The sequence below is a fragment of the Hipposideros armiger genome, unplaced genomic scaffold (genome assembly GCF_001890085.2).
Source record: "Hipposideros armiger isolate ML-2016 unplaced genomic scaffold, ASM189008v1 scaffold_31, whole genome shotgun sequence".
Lineage (NCBI taxonomy): Eukaryota > Metazoa > Chordata > Mammalia > Chiroptera > Hipposideridae > Hipposideros > Hipposideros armiger.
The window spans coordinates 5,335,136-5,342,406 of NW_017731381.1; the positions used below are offsets into that span (position 1 = coordinate 5,335,136).

General features: G+C 50.9%; 1 protein-coding gene across 6 annotated transcripts in view; it reads right to left on the reverse strand.

Annotated features, from left to right (window-relative positions):
- Positions 1-7,271, reverse strand: part of CDH22 (cadherin 22) — a 128,478-nt gene that overhangs the window by 75,537 nt on the left and 45,670 nt on the right. The window contains exon 2 of one of the 6 annotated variants that reach the window (XM_019637082.1): positions 3,214-3,344. The exons of the other annotated variants lie outside the window; for them this stretch is intronic. The gene's annotated coding sequence lies outside the window, so the exon portion shown is untranslated. The remainder of the gene's footprint in view (positions 1-3,213; positions 3,345-7,271) is intronic. 6 annotated transcript variants of the gene reach the window in all.

A 7,271-nucleotide genomic window follows, 5' to 3' on the forward strand; every position in this document is an offset into this window, starting at 1 on the left:
CCCCCTAGGCACCCCTTCCTCCACCCTCCTCACAGCTCCTGCCCTGGGGCTTGGCCAGACTCACCCATATGTGCCTAGGCTGTGGCAGAGCCATGACCATTCACCTAGAACCCCTGGGCCCTGAGTCCCCAGGTAGAACAGGTGGGGCTCTGCAGCCCCCCGGCTCCTGTGACTCAGCCGAGTCTGGTGCGGCTTCCTGAATCTATGAGTTTCTCTAATGGTTCTGGGAAGAAGAGATCAGCCCCCAGTCCCCGCCCTGGGGTGGGCCCACTTGCCTCCCAGCTCTCACACAGCCCTAGGGGTGATCCCCTATAGCCTCCAGTTTCCTGGACGTCCTTGATTACCTGAACAACTCGGTACAGCACGGACACCAACCACTTGGCTGCAGCAGCAAGGTTCGAGAGGCCCTCTGCTGGGCTAGGCATTACCCCTTTTGGGTACTGGAACATGTGGAGGGCCGGGGGTCCCTGTGTCAGGGGCTAGGGTGACCAGGGTTGGGGCAGCAGCTATTTACCAACTAGGGATGAGCTGTACCACGCGTAAGGGATGCCCAGCAGCAGGGGAAGCAGATGCTCACAGTCTAGGGCAGAGGCACTCATTCATGCATGCATTCGTTCATTCCACAGACCCTTACAGAGCATCCCCTCTGGGCCAGAATGGGTGGTAGATACTCTGGGGGTGAGAGAAACATAAAGACGTAATCCCCCCCCCCAAGGCGCTCATTGTCTAGAGAGTGGCAACATTCATTTAGGATTTACAGCACATCTGGTGTGTGCCATTCACTCACTTACCTAGTCAATTAACATTATTGAGCTCCTACTGTGTGCCAAGCCCTGGGCTAGGCCCTTGGCATGTTTGGTGATAAATAAGCCAGGAGCTTGCCCTTAACGAGCTTGTGGTTAAGTCATCAGATTCTAATAAGAGAAATCTCTGCAGTCACTCATTTATCCAGCGCACCAACATCTAGTGAATACACACAGCAGGTGTGCCGGGCCCTGTGCATTAAATGCACATACTCACAGATGAGCAGGAGAGACTAATGTATAAAAACAGACAAACGAACTAAGATAAAGCATGAAAAATGGAAAGTATAGGAAAACCATGCACAGACATGAAGTTTCAGAGGAGCTCATGTCTAGCTGGATAACCATGGTGGGCTGCCTGGAAGAGGGACATTGGAGCTGCCCCGTGAAAGTCGAGGAGGCTTTGGACATGGGGAGATGAGATGGGGAATTACAAGAAGGAAGTAGAGTATGAGCGGAGGATGAACCCCAGGGTGTGAACAGGGAACAGTGAATAGTGCAGTCTAGTTGGGTGTCATGCTATGTAAAAGGGAGTTATGGGAAATACTGGGTTGTCGAAAAAGTCATAACTCACTTTTGCAACGAAAAACATAGAAAAAATATGCCATGACTTTTCCGACAACCCAGTATAAAAGATTGGCTGGCTGCTAACAGCCAATTCATTCTCCCCTCCTTCTTTCTTGTTTCAATATTTATCCTCCCCTCAGCTTGGTCACGTGCTCAGCACCTCCCTTGTAATCAGTTATTAGTGTAAACCATAAGAGCCATTTCCTTCTCTCCATCAGTGATTGGTTTAGAAAGTATCATGTGACACTGTTCTGGCCAAGGAAATATAAAAGGATAATTGCAGGGGAGCATCTAGCAATTTTTTTTTTACTCTTTCAAAAGAGATGCCTTGAGTTGAAACTTTTTGTTTTCTGCATGTGTGAGGAGGTGATGGCTGGAGCTACAGCAGCCCTTTTGAAACAGTGAGGGGAGCCACTCCAAGAGGCCAAAGAGACCTACTAAGAAAAGGTGGAACAATCTGTGTCCTTGATGATGTTGTTAAACAACTGAAATTATCCACTCTGGGCCTTCAAGGTTCAGTTCCAGCCCCCACTTCCTACAGGTTCTCATTCTCGTTCCTCTGAACACCGACAGACCTGCCTGACTGGGTCTTCCTCTGGGGTCTGGGGTCAGCTGTGATAGCAAGCCTCTGGAGGACAGAGACCATGCCAATTCCTTCTTCCATCCCTCCCCCCACCTTCCAACACACACCTGGCACAGAACCTGGCACAGAGCTGGGGCCTAGGAGGGACTCAGGACAGTCTTGCCTCAGGCAGATTTGGGGAGCTGCTTGGGCAACCTGTCTTTCCCTCTCATTGAGAAGCTGCCAGGCTTGATGATTTGCTGTGGTCCTGTCTGTGGTCTGGGCATCATCACCACTGTCCACATTGTGTCCTTCCAGATTCTGGGCTGGGTGGCCAGCATGTCCTTTTTTGATTTCTCAGTGCCCTGGTACCATTGTTGCCAAGACTGTATGACTGCCAGCTCAGTGGCTCCAGGCGCTCCTTTGTCATCTGGCTGTCTCCTTGGGGACAAAGGAAGGGCTTCTTCTTCTTCTTCTTCTTTTTTTTTCTTATCCTATCTATCCCACATTTGTTTCTCAGCCTCTCTCTCTGCCAAGACCAAGAAGAGGTACTGGGTCCAGGGACCTCCAGGCAGGACAAGGAAGGAGAGACTTTATGGGATAGCCTGGGGCTCCTGCCTCCTGCAAAATTCCTGATAATCTTCCTAGCCCCAATCTTTGGGGCAAAATTTAACACTCAGGGGACCTAAGACCCTGGGGTCTGACATCAGACCAGGGTTTGAGTCCCAATTCTATTGCTTGACTGGTGCGGCCTTGGTAATTTGCTCCATTTCTCGGAGCTTTAGTTTTCTCATCTGAAAAATGGGGATCATAGGGGTTACCTCCTAGGGCCCATGTGAGGAATAAAGAAAATAATGCATGTGACAGGATCTCCAGTGTTTGGCAATAAATATTAGCTAATGGAATAACGACTATTGTTGTTATTATTATTTCTGGTCACAAATACTACCGGATACTATGTACAAAATATTTTGACCAGGTTAAAGGGGTTCACAGATATTTGTCTACCCAGTCATTCATTTATTCACACATGCATTTATTTAACAACTGCTGTGAGGCCCAGGAGTACACCTCAACCCAAGAAGAGTGAAGACTTATACAGGGCTTACTCTGTGGTTGCCTCCTGCTCTCGTGCTAAGCTGGTGCCTGTGGGAAGGCTGATAAAGGAAGAGGCAGCTCATTCGTTCGTTCATTCACTCACTCACTCGCTCCCTCCCTCCCTCCCTCCCTCCCTTCACCCTGCACACTGGCTTGGCATATACGTCATGTCTCCATGCTCACCTGGCTCCCAGGTCTGCCCGTGGGAGCTGTGCCTGGCAGTCTGGCTCCTGCCTGCCCGTCTGAATCCCAAGGGCACTCTGCTCACTGGATCCTGAGCCCAGAGCTGTCTGCGTTTGGCTGCTGCCTTCTCCCTGGGGGAAAATTATTTCCACCAGCTCAATGATCTCCCTCCAGGCCAGAATGGACCCTAGTGTAATGCAGAAGCTACTGAGGTGTGGAGGGATGCTGGGCAGAGCCCCCAGACTCTGCTCGCCTCTCATTGTCCCCCGCCCCCCAGATAGAAGGCACAGTGGAGCCATGAACAAGAGAGAAGGCCGGTTATCGCCTCAGCATGCTTAGACATGCACGAGCACGTGTGTACCTGAGCATGTGTGCGCATTTGCACCACGAGTGATATGTGCGGGGGCAGCACTCATGTGCACTGTGTCCCAGCACCTAGAACAATTCCATGCACATAGTAGGTGCTCAGTAATTGTGGAGTGAGTGACTGGATGGGGGCCTGCTCTGTAGGGGTTTACAACTCTGAGTGTGTTTGTGTGTGGGGTCAGGATATATTTGCCAAAGCTTCTGGGCTTGGTAGCTGGACCATTACCCAGGGAGGCACAGGGAGGGGGTCAGGGGAGAGGGGGTGAGCAGGGCTGGTGCCATACACACCCCGTGTACACGGGTATCCCATCTGCAAAGGCTGCTCCATGGGCCCCCAGTCTTGCCCTCCGTCTATGCTGAGCATGCTTCCAGGTGTGCTGTCACAAAGCCCTGCTCAGTCTGGAACGTTCTCCTGTCTAAAACCTTCCCCAGCTCCCTTTCACCTTCAAGATAAAGTCCAGATTCAGGCCTGTCGTTCATTAGTTATCATTCAGAGCAGCACAGGGTTTTTCATGCTCGATGGCTCCACTCACAATCCTTTGAGACGGGTACTCTCATTTGCCCTCATTTCTCAGATGAGAAAACTGAGGCACAAAGAGTTCCTGTGACTTGCCCAAGGTCACACAGCTGGAATGTTGTGGGGCCAGGATGTGAACCCTGGGCTGTGGGCTCCAAAGCCTGTACCTTCAGCCATTTTACGTTCCTGCCACCAAATCTTTCTATGCACCCATCTCTCTGGGCAGATGGGACCACCGACTGCTACCACGTTCATGCCTCTGGGCCTTTGCTCTTGCTGTTCCCTCTGCCAGGAATGCCCTTCTCCCGTGTTGCCCCATGTCCAACCCTGACCCTCGTCTCGGGGCCCAGGCCAACTGCCCTCTCCTCCACGCAGCCTTCCTGCCTCCTCCCCCCGACCCCAGCGAGCTCACTCATCTGAGCCCTGGCACAGAACCAGGCTCTCCCTTGGCTCGGTCTCAGCACCCTGCCCGCTGGCCGTGAGCACCTCCATGACTGCTCTCTGCCCTTCAGCTCACACCTCCATGCCATGCTCAGAGTGGGTGCTACTGAAGGTGAAAGTGAAAGGCTAAAAGGGCGTATGTGTGTACGGATGGATGGACGGATGGACGGAAGGACAGGTGATGGGGTTGCCTGGTTACTGCCACACACCCTTCCCCCTGGACTGCGTTCCTGTGGTGTCGTTTCCTCCTGCTTGTTCCATTTATTGATTCATCAAATATTTATTGAACACCTACTATATGCCGGCACTGTGCTGGAGGCTGAGGCGGTAGCAGTGGGAACATGAAAGTCCCTGTCCCTAAGGCCTCCCATTCTGTGTGTGTGTGTGTGTGTGTGTGTGTGTGTGTGGTAAGTGTGCAATTACCAACTGGGTCAAGTTCCACACAGGGAAAGTGGAGGAACCCACACTTAGCAGGAGACACAAACTCACTAGTGATGGACGGGTAGGGCCAGTGAGGGACCACTCCCCGAGAAAGGGGTTTTTGAGCTGAAACCTCAAGGATGGCAGAGACATACTTGGGCACTGGTAACAGAATGTGCAAAGCCACGTTTAAGGGACTGAAAGTTCAGGGGACAGAGCACAGAGCGTGACGGGGAGAGGCAGCTTACAAAGGGGCTTAAGGAGTTTAGATTCTGACTTGAGAGCCATTGAAGGGTTTTTATCAGAGAGGATGTGATCAGATTTGTGTTTTTAAGGAGATCACTGTGCTTGCCACTTAAAGATCAAACTGCGATGTGGCTGAAAGCAGGGGACCAGTGAAGAAGCGGTGGCAGCATCTGGGCGAGACACAGCACAGGCCAGGGAAGCTATCATGGGATGGAGAAAAGGTGACAGGTTTGAAATATTTAGGAAGCAAAATGGGCCCACTCGGTGGTGGATCAGACATAGGGAATGAGGGGGAGCGACATCAAGAATGACTTCCTTGGTTTGGTTTTGGTTTTGGCTGACATGTATGAATCACCTCCTAAGAGCCAGGCACTATTCTAGAACTGGATCTACATTACTTAGTTTATTCCTCACATTAACCCCGTGAGGTAAGTTATCGTCACCCCCCATTCATTATCTCGTTTCACTCTAATAAGAGTGCGGGGGCAATGGGACACAAGCAGGGCTTGTCCCAAGCTTTGTCCCTTTGGGGAACAGCCTTGGCTGATCAAAGGAGAAGAGAAGGAAGAAAAATAGGCAGGTTGCATACACTGAGATGATTCTGAGTCAGGGCGAATAATGATAGATAACATTTATAGAGCTTTCACCATGTGCCAGGCATAGTGCCATCCAATTAGCTAATAATAAGAGGTAACACTTAGTTCCATGCAGGGCAGTTTATATCAACGATGTGATTGAATTCTCATGACAGCTCTGTTCAAACACTCTATTAAGGAAGCAGCGACCATGGCTCAGAGAGGTTGAGGGACTTTCCCAAGGTCACACAGCTAATTAGCAGTGGCTCTGAAATTCAAACAGGCTATGGCAGGGGGAGGGCAACGAGGATGGGCCAAGAGTTGCCTAGTGGCTGTGGAAAGGAAGGAAAGGCCCGCATTTGGGCTGAGGGTGAACAAGGCGCCCCCTCGCAACACCTCTTGACAGGGCTCTCCCCAGGCTTGCGTCCCTACTGAAGGCTTGACCGCGCACGCAAGTTAAGAACACGCACAGGTACGCACACTCTCTCTGTCTCACACACACACACATGCATACCCCTTTGCTGTCACTGCTCAGCTGCCTGGGGGTGGCCGGCCTGAAACCTTCTACCCCAGGTGCCATCGGCCTGTACCTGTCTCCCCGCCCTGCCCCCGCCCTGCCTGCCTGCCTGCCTGTTGGTGCTGCAGGCAGAGCCCGCTGTACATCATGTTGACAGTAGAAATTACATCCCGAGCTGCTGTTTTACACCGAGCCCTGTCAGAACTCACCGCAGCCCAGTGATCAGGACAAATTGAATACCATCCTGGCCGTGTCAATATTTATTCCATTTTACAAACGTGGCCGGATGGGGGGCAGGGCCCGCCGTGTTGCTAGCCAAGCAGAGCCCCACGAGGCTCTTCTCCCTCTCAACCCCGAGCTGCCTCCTCCTCTCACCCTCCTCCTCTTTCTTGACTTTTTTTTGGTCATCAGTTAAAACTGTGAAATTCAACATTCATCCAGAAACGTGCATAAACCGGAAAGGCACAGTTTAACAAATAATTATACAATGAACTCCATGGATCTACCCTTTGATCAAAACACTGAAAATCAACCCCTCTTCAGCAGTCCCCCACTGTATCCCGTCTTCACCGTAAGCCACTGCTTCCCTCTCGCCTGGCTTTTATGATAACCGGGGTCTTGCCTTTCCTCATCGTTTCCCACCTAAGTATACATTTCTAATATCCTAATTTAGTTTTGCTTGTTTTAGAGCTTGAAATAGATGGAATCATATTGCAGACACTCTTTTGCATCTTGTGTGCATTATGTTTCTGAGATTCGTCTTTATGTTCGCACATGTTCCTTTTCACTGCTGCATAGTACTCCGTTGCATGAATATACCACAATTTATGTATCCATTCTCCTTTTTCCCCTTCTCTCCCCTTTTCTCCTGCTCTCCTTTGTAGTTGGTCTCTTCCTCCCCTTTTATCATTTTCCCCTGTTGTCCAGCCTCCTTGGTTGTCTGTATACCATTGTTCTGTCTGCTATGTTTGCTCAC